This window comes from Puma concolor, chromosome A3, assembly GCF_028749965.1.
Source record: "Puma concolor isolate L17-30 chromosome A3, mPumCon1.1.hap2, whole genome shotgun sequence".
In the NCBI taxonomy this organism is placed as follows: domain Eukaryota; kingdom Metazoa; phylum Chordata; class Mammalia; order Carnivora; family Felidae; genus Puma; species Puma concolor.
This window is the reverse complement of record NC_141669.1, coordinates 76,308,257-76,320,462: the sequence shown is the minus strand read 5'-3', so window position 1 is coordinate 76,320,462 and position 12,206 is coordinate 76,308,257. Positions and strand designations below refer to the sequence as shown.

Genomic DNA, 12,206 nt, shown 5'->3' with positions numbered 1-12,206 from the left:
CTTGTATTTAACTCCATAAAATGTTTTAATATATTAAGTCTTATTATGTTATTCCCTCAGAATCTTTGAGTAACATTGAGGTTCTGGGAAGATAAACATTCATCCTGAACACATATTCCTGTTGAAAAACCTCAAACCAACATCATTTCTGCCTACAGGGTCAGCAGGTCAGGGGAGGGGGACTCCAGGCTAGACCATCAGGGATGACTTCACGAAGGGGCCTTCGTGAAGCCCTAAGCTGGCCCAGTAGGATGTAGACATGTGGAAAGAAGGAAGAAAGGTCACAAGCGAAAGTCTGGAGGTGAACACAAACGAAACCCTCAAGGAACCGCAAAGAAACTCTGTTCCAAAAACCAGGACCTGAGGTTCCTTCTCATCTGAAAGTCACTAATCTTTGTGTCTGGTTCCAGGAAAAACTGATCCCACAGGAGCCTGATTTGCTGTCCCAAGGCCATCAGTCACCTTCAGCAACCACGCCATTTCTTCTCCTCTCCTAACTCTCTACACATTTTCCATCTGGACGGGAGGCCCCGGGCAGGCATGTTTGGCACCACACATTGCCCACGTGCCTCCCTGAGGACTTACGGTCATTAAGAAACTTCTCATAATGAGCGCTTTGGCTCCAAAGCACCCAGCTTTCCTTGCCTCTCTCAGCAGCCAGCCCTTAGATTCCATCCTCCCCCATCACAGGTCAGGGACCTTCTTGCCGTGGGAATGGTCCTTCCTCCCCTCCCGCCTCCCTCTCTTCCTCTGTGTGGCTTCCTTCCTGGAAGAGTCGATGGGGGCTGAAAGCCAAGGAGAGGGTGAATCACGATATTCAATCAGTTCTGCTACCTAAAGTGTGGGCTGCCTCAGTGTGCTGGGCTACCTAAGCTTCTCACCAGGACGCTCCCATGTCGCTCTTCCAGTGCTGGCTGCCTTCCTCTGGGTCCAAGTGAAGACATCAAGAAGCAAAGCAAGGCACCGTTGGTCGGGGGACCTAACAATGTCTGCCTCCACTAACACATTTGCCAACACTGAAGAAGGCTGCTTTGGGGCTCACTGGTATGCGATGGTGCTGTAGTGGGGGCCCCCTGGAGATCACCAGGTCCTTAGAGTTATTCTGCGATGTTTGTTCTGCATCTCGAAATGACAACCCACACCTCTGGGGCCTGGCTACAAGGAAGACATGACAATGGACATGTTTTTCCCTATTCCGAAATGGGTAGCTCTGTCCTTGCAGATGGGATCTCTCTCTCGGAGGGTCTCAATGAATATTTGACGCGGGATTTATTGGCTTCCAGCCAATATGTTTAGATCCCTAGCCCTCCTCTACACAGAAACCAAGGTGGGGCATCAAAATAAGAGGGCTCTTTAATTTGGAAAGACAGAGGTCGCTATAAGGCAGCATATAATGGCATTACGGACTTGGCAGCAAGAGAAAATGGAGAACAGGCTAAGCTTTAATCCAGATAGGATTCAAACCTAGCTCCTCACCTGTAAGATGGGGGTAATCCTTCTTACATAATAGGTATGCTGTGAAACAATTTAGCAAAAGTGCACACTTAGCAAAGGCTTTAGTACATCGCAGATCCCTATCATAATCATTTGCTTCTTCTCTTTGTTAGGTTATCAAATTCAAGTTGGTACAGTGGGTCTTTTGGGAGAAAAAGATGTGTCCACTTTAGGCAGTGGGAAGTCAACTTATGAATTTCACTCTTCCCTGATGTGGCCCCGGTGGGAAATACAGTGAGCTCACAGGAGAAGAATTGGGACACATCACGAAAGCCGTTCCCTGGATGTTCTGGCCCCGCTCTGCCTTTGGAAGGTGTGGAGGAGGCCCCTCGTGGTCCCTGCCCCACACTGTGCCTGGGGGTCTCAGCCGTCAGATTCTAGGCTGGAGAGAACCAGGGGTGCTGACACTGTGGAGGCCTCTCTTGGGCTCTGACTTTCTTTATCCCACTCTGGCCTGCTAGCAGCCGTTTACAGCTAACAGGAGAGAAAGGGTGGCTTCAGAGGTCTCCTCAGGGCTTTGGTGGGGGTGCTTGGAGATGTTTAAAGAGGATGCAGGAAGAACGGACCCCACAGAATCACTTCCCCCTGTCAGGAAGTGGGGTCCTGGTGGACAGTACGGAAGTATGTTGCACCCCTTCCTCTGGGCTCATCCCCAGTTTGCGACTTTCTGACCCTGGACGGGGTCCTTTCTCCACTCTGGTCAAGGCTAGGATGCTGCCTCTCACAGAAGAGGCAGCACCCAGTACCCAAGGCGACTGGAACCTTGGGTCTTCCAGTACCCAAGGCGACTGGAACCAACGCAAGGATCCTGCATCTGTGTGGAGGTCGAAGGTCTGGCCACAGCACTGACGAGTTTTACCTGCCCAAACCGAACTGGGTAGAGTTTGTTCAGTATCTCCTTAGCTTTGACAACCCCGCTGAACGTCAAAAACAAGTCAAAAGACCCATGAGGTTTCCAGGAAACTGGTTTCGCTTCTTTGTTTTTGTTTTGTTTTGCTGCCGCAGCAAGAGGTCAAGAACCACAGAGTTTTGTAGACTCGAAGCTCTTTTTCAGCGAGGTTACCTTCAGGTAAATGGTACCTTTTCTTCCAGGAAGCTAGTAAATCAACAGAATGTGTCCCAGAGGCAGGCACATAGGAGTAATGATGTAAAACGTTTGAGCCATTGGCCTGGATCACGTGGCATAAGAAAGTTGAGGGGAGAAGGAGAAGCTTCAACGGGAGTTCGTTTTCTAACCTCCAGTTCGTATTCTGTCTGGCAGTGGTGTGTGTTTTTTTATTTGGAACTTTTTCAAATTGGGTGTCCAAATTTTAGCCCAAGACAGGGCTGTACCAGTCTTGGAGATCAAGCTCACACACGTCAACTCAAAGGCTGCCTGATGTCAAATTCTCTCTGGTTGAGGCTCCTGTGCGGCTCAGTCGGTTGGGCGGCCGACTTCAGCTCAGGTCATGATCCCCAGCTTCGTGGGTTCGAGCCCCGCATCGGGCTCTGTGCTGATAGTTCAGAGCCTGGAGCCTGCTTCAAATTCTATGTCTCCCTCTTTCTCTGCCCCTCCCTGCTCACGCTCTGTCTCTCTCAAAAATAAATAAACATTTAAAAAAATTAAAAAAAAATTTCTCTCTGATTGGCACCTGGGGTCCCCGTCCCTGGCTTCCCACCGCAGCTGTGGTGCCACCGCTCGCCCGAGTTTTCCCGCCACCATCTCCGCTTCTGCTCCTGCTTCCAGACTGCCAAGCATGGCTGGAGCACTGGCCACGGCCGGGCAGGCTGGGCTGCTGCAGAGTCAGGTTTCCGTCTTCAGCTTGGTTCTCAAGGCTGCTCAATGCCCTATTATTCAATCCTGCTTGACTTGCTGTCCCGTTTCCTGCCTGCCTCACATTTCCAAGCCACACCACTCTCGCCATGCCCTCCACCCCCACCCCCTACAGTCAGCACATGATCTCATTGGTTCCCTCCCCAAGAGGCTGCCAAAGCCGTCACCCCTCTTTGCCTTTACCCCAGAATTCTCTGGCCCATCACCCCTTCTTCCTGCTGCTTTCCAAGGTCAATTCCTGCACCCCGTCCACCTCCCTCATGATCACGCTCCATCTGAGTTCCCTCTCTAGTCCCTTTTCCATCTCTGCCTCCTTATGGGTTCCTCACCGACCATTGTCCAGAGGACCATCACCCAAGGAAACTTTTCACGCACCACTGTGACGCTTCCTTTTTTTTTTTTTTTTTTTTTTTAAGTTTATTTATTTTGAGATAGAGACAGCACGGGTAGGGGAAGGGACAGAGATAGACAGGAGAGAGAGAATTCCAAGCAGGCTCTGTACTGCCAGCAAAGAACCTGATGAGGGGCTTGAACCCATTAAACTGTGAGATCACGATCTGAACCAAAACCGAGAGTCGGACGCTTAACCAACTGAGCCACCCAGGCACCCCACTGTGACACTTCTTCAAATCCGCTCTTGCTGCCTCTACTTCTCGATTCCCACTCAAGCTTCCCCTGTCCTTAGACTATTCTCCTCAAGATAACCATTGTCTATTTATGGCAGACCCAACCACTTCCCCATCTCCCCTTATGGGGCCTCTTTGAAGCATCAGAAATGTGTTCCAGCTCTTCCTCTCAAAACTGTCCTTCCTTTTCTTCTCAGCTCCTCTCCCGCTCCCCCTGCTCTCCCCTAGCGTCTGTTGCATTGGTGCCTCTCAGTGTGAATGGTCCTCAGAGCACTACCTTTCTCCTATTTTGGTCCCTTTCCCCCTCTACTGCCGCCTGGATATTGTCTCATGAACCTCGCCACCAGAAACCCCAGTTCCACCTCTCCTGTCGGAACTGGTGCTTTCTCTCTCCCTCTCCCCAGACCACTTCTCCCTCAGGGTTCCCTGTGTTTCTCATGGCCAGGAGCATCTTCCCAGACACACTGAAGATAGCAAACTACTTGCTGGTACTTCCCTTCTGCCCGCACAAGTGACGGGTTTCCCCTGGCCTCTGCAGGGTCCCCGGCACCCATTCCCTCTCTCCAGGAACGCTGCCTGTGCTCGCCAGCCCTCCTCCGCCCTCCTCTTCTCTGACCCGGGTTGTTGAAATAGCTTTGGTCTGCCTACCTTCGCTGTCTTCCGTCCTCAGCCTGCTCCTTTATGGCTCTTCGTGGCTCACAGAGTCTGTTACAAATACACAGATGGGGTCACATCACCCCTCCCTTACTTACCTCCATCCTCAAGGCTCCAACTCTTTTAAGGCATGGCTGTGGTTTGCAAAATACAGCATAGCTTCCGTAGCCTCCTGATCATGGCTCTCAGCATGGCCCCATCTTAACCACAGTTCTACGTCCCACCACCCTTCCCACCCCCACCAACACACACACACACACACACACACACACACACACACACCCTTACCTCATTCACCTTTCACTTGGGACCACTCATTGTTCTCCAGATACCACTCTCCCTTTCACACCTCCGTGTTACGCTGGCTCTTTTTACACTTATACTGGTTCCTTACCTTGGAACATCGTTATCCCCTCTTGAAATCCTACTCACCTTTTAAGGCCGGTCTCCTCCATGAAGCCTTCTCTTATTCCTCCGGGCACAGTTCACTGTTTCCACCTCTGCAGTCACGTAGCATTTGTTTGTATCTCTAGTAGACCCCTTCATCCTTGAGAGGGCAGACCACGTCTTCCTGATGCCTGCACGCTGAGAGGCACAGCACCATGGCCGGCACATGGTGAGAACTTATTAGTTGCTGAACGCGTGAGTGAATGAACGACGAAAGTGTTCCACTGTCGTCCAGGAGTCATATGTATAAGCACTTTGGGGGCAGGCTGAGTGGTAGATGACAGGCCTCTCACAATATTTATATCTTAGCTTCGTCAGGATCCCAGCTCTGACTCAGCTGAGGCTCCTGTGACCAGCCCTCCAGCTTCACTTCCTCACCACCTTTCCATCTTTCCTTCTGAGACATGGGCCTCTCCTTTGCCCCTTTACCCTGGATAAGTCTCGGACTCTTCCATAAGCCTACCAGAACTTTCTATGTCTTCATAGGGCCACCGTGAAGGTGTCGGCTGGCTAGGACATCAGTCCCCCTACATCTTTGCTCTCTCCTTCCAAGAATTGCCCTCCTGCAAGCCAGATACAGGTTAACTTTGTTTTTTTTAAGTTTATTTATTTTGAGAGAGAGAGAGAGAGAGAGAGAGAGAGAGAGAGAAAGCACAAGTTGGGGAGGGGCAACAGAAGGGAAAGAGAGACAATCCCAAGCAGACTCCGCATTTACAGTTCCTAGCTGACAGCTCAACTCCACAACCTGATGTGGGGCTCGAACTCATGAACTGTGAGATCATGACCTGAGCCGAAGTCGGACACTGAACTGACTGAGCCACCCAGGAGCCCCCAGATATGGGTTAATGTTAAGGCTTTTTCTTCCCCCCTCAGGATGGGCTTTGCCGTGCCCATCATTTACACAGTAGTGGAGAGCTAAGTCTTCTTGCCAAGGACTCCTGCAGTCAAGCCTCTTACGAAATGAAAGGCGTGTCCCCCACTATGGGCGGTGAGACCTGTGAACGGGATAGGGGAGCCCTGAGAAGCTGGGATCTTTCCTCCTGCTGCTGAGATTCCACAGGCAGCTGCCTCCTCCATCTTCCACTGCAGTAAATTCAGGGAGGTGGGACCACACAGAAGCCCTTCCCCTAAGCCCTGTCCTAGCACAGGCAAGAGAAGGCCGCGCTGGGGCAGGACAGCTTGTAATTCTGGCCAGCCCTGACGGGTGAGTCAGCATTCATGTGGGCAGTCCCCGGCTCCTCTCCCCAGCCTGGAGGGGAAATGCTGAGTCGCACACCTTGTGGGGAGCCACTGAGCCAGAGCCCCCATCGCTCTCTCTCTCTCCACAGCCCAGACGGCTTCTGGGCTTTGCCCATTCTTCTTGGCCTCTGACGAGGGGGTCCAGCAAGCTCTAGAGCAGCCATGACCTGGGAAGTCATCCTGCTAGTGGTCGGATGAAACACAGGCCTTCCAAGGAAGGGCCAGGGCCAAAGGCGTGTGTCCACTTCCCCTACCTGTGCGGGCCGGAGCACAAGCTGCGGACTCCCTCCCGGGGCATCGGGCGGAAGGGGAGCCAGCAAAGGGCCACAGCCCACCATCCAGGCTTCCATTCATGAACCTTCTTACAAGCGCACCACTGGAAGGCCGCCACCTTTGCCAGGGCTTGAAGTGGTTCGCAGAGACCGAGGCCAGATAGGTAATAGCTGTTCTCTATTTTCTATGAGAAGATTTATTCAAAAATAAATTTAGCTAAGGGGGAAATGTTAAAAAAAAAAATAGGAAAGCAGAGGGACAGATTTTCTTGTTGACTGGCTGCCAGGGATTGAAAGGTTGAGGCAGCCAGTCCCCTCGGAGGGGACAGCTGAAACATTTCATGGTGTAAAGTCAGCGAATTTCCACCGGCTCGCCTGCCAGAGACCACAAAATGGTTTCAAACAACGGCTCGCTTCATGATATGTGTGTGTGTGTGTGTGTGTGTGTGTGTGTGTGTGCGCGCGCGCGCGCGTCCGTATGTGTGTTTGAGAAAAAGGCAAGGCAAGGGTGGGGGATGGGTAGAGCTAAAAAGTGTCCTCTCTCGGCCAGCCGAGTGGGCAAGGGGCGTGGTGAGCAGATTAATGAAAATGTTTTGCTGGCATGAGGGGTTTGATTGCCCCGCTGCAAAATTGCTTGCAGATTCAAAAACAGCATGTTTCATTTCAAACTCATTCTCTTGCCATACATTAGCACTTGTCAATGTAACCATTAAGCACAAGCAGTGCAGAAATTTAATTACAAAACCATTTATTTTATTGAAAGAAAAATAAACCCAAGCTACCTCAAATGCATTAGGTAGGTTCAAAACATGTTCAGCTGATAACACCCAAGGGTAGGGAGGCCTGCTGCAGGAATAAATGCGTCTTTCATGTGCGGTGGGGACTCGATATTAGAAACAGCTGCCCATAGGTCCCTCTTTATTTAAGTGCAATTATGAATTAAAAAACAACAGATTTAATGAAGGGACTTTTTATATCTGAAGTTACTCGGCTGTGGTGTTCACTCTCGTCTTCCCATTTTTGCCTCCCCTTTTCAGCGGTTCAATTAAAAATGCTAAATAGGTTGAGCAGAACTTGTTCCTGAACGGGTCACCTTCCCTGCCCCCTCCCGGCTTGTCTTTTGTTCGCCTAATGGTAGGAGAACCAAGGTCTGCGGTGTTAAAGGAAGTCACAAAAATGTGCTAAACACATCAAAAAGTCCCCAGTCTGTGTCTCATTTATGCCTTCTTCCCCTGCCCCCCGTGTGCATCTTCTACATGTTGGAAATCAGGCAGTGCAAGGCTCTCTGGTGAAATAGATTTGGCTGATGTCATGCTGGAGACGGCCTCTCCTTAGCACGACGGAGTTGCCAATAACGTGTCTGTTTTACTATTCTGCTGGAGAGGGAAGAGAAAGAGTTATAACCTTAGTGGTTTGGACTGATTTGTCCATTTAAAGTGCTTTTTTCCCCCCTGTCTGAGATATCAACCCACAATTTCTTACAGACATCTCCTCATGTAGTCCGCTCAGAGGAGGAATCTGGAAAGGAAAGATCTTTTTCTTTCTTTGTTTCTTTTCTTTTCTTTTCTTTTCTTTTCTTTTCTTTTCTTTTCTTTTCTTTTCTTTTCTTTTTTCTTTTCTTTTTTTTTCTTTTCTTTTCTTTTCCTTTCTTCTCTCTTTCTTTCTTTCTTTCTTTCTTTCTTTCTTTCTTTCTTTCTTTCCTTTCTTTCCCTAGCAAGAATACGAATCTCTAAAATTTTAGGGAGGCATATTTGTCTGGTGGGAAGTGGGAAGCAGGAGGCAGATTAGGCAGGGAGGGGGGGTGTTCTGCTGGAAACTCCCTTTTAGCTCTTATAACTAAGCTTATGCACAGAAGCAGAGCCTTTGTGGCATTGTCATATTGATGATTTTGCCTGTGTGAGACCTAAGGAGGATGTCCTGGCCTGTTTCACAAAGGCCTCCAGACCTCCATTGTCTCCAAGGGACCATGGCCGATGCTCTGGGGGAGAGGGACCGTGCACATCATTGTCCAACTGCTCTGAGACCAGCCAGGAAGGGACCCTGAGCAGCCACGCTGTCCGGATGGCTTGGAAGTTGTACCCACTCCCTGGCCTGGAGGAGCACGTCTGCCTCTGACCCAGATGCCCTGCTCTGTTCTTGACACGTGCTCTCTGTGCCAAAGACCCAGGGAGCCTGAGGCAGGAAAAACACATTCGGAGATCGAGAAACTCACCGCAACAGGTATTAAAGCCTGTACTACAGAGTTAAAATATTAGTTGTTTGGGGAGGAGGAAGGAGGGCAGAAGGGAACAGGATGGGGATGTTGGAGGTGGAGGGTGGGTGTTTGTATCCTATTTCAATATTCTGAGAGAACTGAGCCCAGGGTGTCTAAATTGAGCCCTGTAAGCCAAAGCCAAGGAAGCCCCGGAGCAGACTGAGCCTCCATCAGTTATCACAAGCGCACCCAGCAGAGAAAACAGCAAAACACTACAAACATTCTCTGAGGGGGTCAAGAAGGTGACGCTCCACTCTGACCCGGCCAAGGAGAGATGCTCTTATTCCATCCATGACTGTGTATAAGAAAGGACAAGGGGAGTGACTGGGGGATGGCGGGACGAGGGTTCCAGACTGGCTAATGGCACTGAAAGAAATTCCACTCGGGGTGTGAGCTGTAGACTTTCGAAACATCACATCTCACTCAATAAAAGCACATGTTGACATCACGTGCTTCTGCTTATGTGTCTCCCTACCCAGTGCTTCCAACTCTCAGGTGTGCATTTTCTACGTACGTGATGCTTCCCGGCCTGGGTTTCGGGCAGGAGAGTTTCAAAAATGTATCCTAGGTTTAGAAACCACAGTGTTTTTTTAAAAAAAAGCAACTGAGGGGCGCCTGGGTGGCGCAGTCGGTTAAGCGTCCGACTTCAGCCAGGTCACGATCTCGCGGTCCGTGGGTTCGAGCCCCGCGTTAGGCTCTGGGCTGATGGCTCAGAGCCTGGAGCCTGTTTCCGATTCTGTGTCTCCCTCTCTCTCTGCCCCTCACCCGTTCATGCTCTGTCTCTCTCTGTCCCAAAAATAAATAGACGTTGAAAAAAAAAATTTAAAAAAAGCAACTGAATGGAATATTCAAGAATTCTCTTATTTGCACTGTCTTCTGGAATAAGATGTAAGCCTCCTAGGGAACAGAATAGGTTTCCTCACCTAAGAGCTGGGTTGGAGAAGCCGATGGAACAAGCAAGGGCTTCCAAATCATCCTGTGGCCTAGAAGCAAGAATTAGGGGAGGTGAAATGAGTCTGCATCCACATCGGCCCTCTGGGGAATGTGAAAATCCCAGCCCTGAAGTGCGCCTACTGGAGTGTGCCCAGAGAACAAGGTTACCTTACCCAAAGTATCATTTTCACAGCCGAAGTTACTCCTTCACCCCCAGGGGGCTGCGCAACCCACAGCAAGATCATGAGGGGCCCTCCTTGCAGGTAGGCTAGTGGCAACGAGGGCTGCCCCCTTCAAACAGGGCTTTCTCTCTCCTCTTCTGATCCTTCACCCTCCACTCATCTCCTGCTCTGTGATACAGAGTTAATCGCATGACCTTTAACATGTAGTTATAGCTATTTATCCACGGATATTTTCCGAGTATCTACCACACACTGGGCACTATACTGGGTGCTGGGGATTTAATGAGCTACAAGACAGCCAAGATCCTTGCCATTGTGGTCTATGTCCCAGTGGAGGAGGTAGATATGAATCAGGTGAACAAACAGGTTAAGAGACTACAAATTGGTATTCATGCCTTGTGACGGGGTTTAATAGCGGAGGCACCTGACGTAGGGAAGGGAGTCACACTGGACCTAATGGCCAAGAAGAAGCCAGCCACATGGTGAGCTGGGAGGAAAGTGACAATAGGCAGCACACAGTCCCGATGTCCATAAGAGCTTGGCCTGACGAGGCCCAGCCAGAAGGCCATTGTGACCAGATGTGAAGCTAGGGAGGCTGGGCATGAAGCCATGGGAAGTGGTGTGGATTCAGAGCGTTCTAAGTGCAGTGGGAAGCCAGTGAGTGCTTTTAAGCAATGCGTTAACCTGTTCCGATTTGTGGTTTTAAAAGATGATTGGCTCCAAGTGTGGAAAATGGATTGAAAGTGAGCAAAAGGAATAATGGGGAGGCCCTTTGGGAGAGTACCATAGGCTAGGTGAGAGAAAATAGAGGCTGGAGCAGAATGATGGCCATGGGTATTCTTCTTCTTTTGTGTAATGGAGGTTGATTTGGCTTCTCAACCAATGGAGGTTGGTTTGGCTTCTCTGAGAGCTCCTGGAGGACAGAGCTTGCTTTAGTCTTCCTAGGATGAAGGAGGTGTCCTACTCTTTCCCACCAGTACCATCACATGATGCAACAAACTATTTCTCAGCTTGAGCTTCAAACAGCCTGACACAGACCACTCTCCTGCCCCACCTTGGAGACACTACCCTCCATTTCCTCCTTCCCCCTCCTCCCAATGGCAGCCCCTTCCCAGAGCCCTTCCGCCTAGAATGTTCTAGTTTTGACAAAGTCTGACTATTCCTGCTAACTAAAATGCCTGATTAAGTGCCAACCCTCTGAAGGTCTTCCCTGACTCCCTGGGATAGCGGCAGCCATCTGCACCCCTGTGCTCTCCTGGCACTTTGTTCACATCTGGATTTTAGCACCTCATAACACTGTGTTGTAAACTCTCTGCTTGGTGTCTGTCTCCTAACTCGATCCCTAGCTTTGACTCAAGTTATGAACTTATCACAAAATCTCCATTTTTCTATAGAGAGTTGTCTAGACTGAGGACTGAGGTTTTGAACTTCATTGCATATGAAATCATGGTATTACATAGTTAACATTAATAAATCTTAGTATTGTGGATTTCTATTGTACTTTACCTGAGCCTTCTATTATACTTTAAAACCTAATATTTAAAAAGTTTAAATATTAAACAGTCCTGGTTAGGGAGCCACTCCCCTAATGAATGACAGGATGAGTGGCCTGGAAGATCCGCCAAAAGGAATTACCCAATCTGAAGACAAAAAAGAGAAAAGACTGAAAAAACTGAGTAAGATTTAAGGATGGGTAGGGAATATCCAAAGTTCAGTATGAAGTCAATGGGAGTCTAAGAAGGAGAGGGGAGAGATAATGAGGCAGAAAATATATCTGACAAAATACTGGATAAGAAATTCCCAAATTTGTTGAAAGATCCAGAGCATAGGGAATCCCAAACAGGATAATTATGAATAAAATTGCATCTAGGCATATCGTAATTAAACTGCAGCAAAAGAAAAATAAAGGGGAAATCTTGCGAGTAGGTAAAGAAAAACGACACGTTGCATACAAGGGAATAGTGATTTAAAAGGCTGTGGACTTAACGGTGATAGTGGTGGTCGGGGTGGCAAATGGACTTACACTGTCTCAAGGTTTCTACATTTTATGTAAAGATGTTCAGTACTAACTGTAAGTATACTGTAAAATGAATCTAAGGATTTTTTTTGTAATCCTTAGCTAAACCATCAAAGAAATAATGCAAAGTTATATATCGAAAAATCTAGGTGCACCTTGGTTGCTCAGCCCATTAAACATCCATCTTCAACTCAGGTCATGATCTAACAGTTCGTGAGTTTGAGCCCTGTGTTGGGCTCCATGATGACGGTGGGGAGCCTGCTTGGGATTCTCAC

The 12,206-nt window shown here is 49.1% G+C and overlaps 1 long non-coding RNA gene across 1 annotated transcript; it reads right to left on the bottom strand.

Moving 5' to 3' along the window:
- Positions 1-7,276: 7,276 nt before the first annotated feature.
- Positions 7,277-11,281, bottom strand: LOC147582543 (uncharacterized). Its single transcript, XR_015248745.1, has 2 exons — positions 9,723-11,281; positions 7,277-7,921 (listed from the first exon to the last, which is right to left on the bottom strand). It is a non-coding gene; the product is annotated as an uncharacterized LOC147582543 (long non-coding RNA).
- Positions 11,282-12,206: the final 925 nt, after the last annotated feature.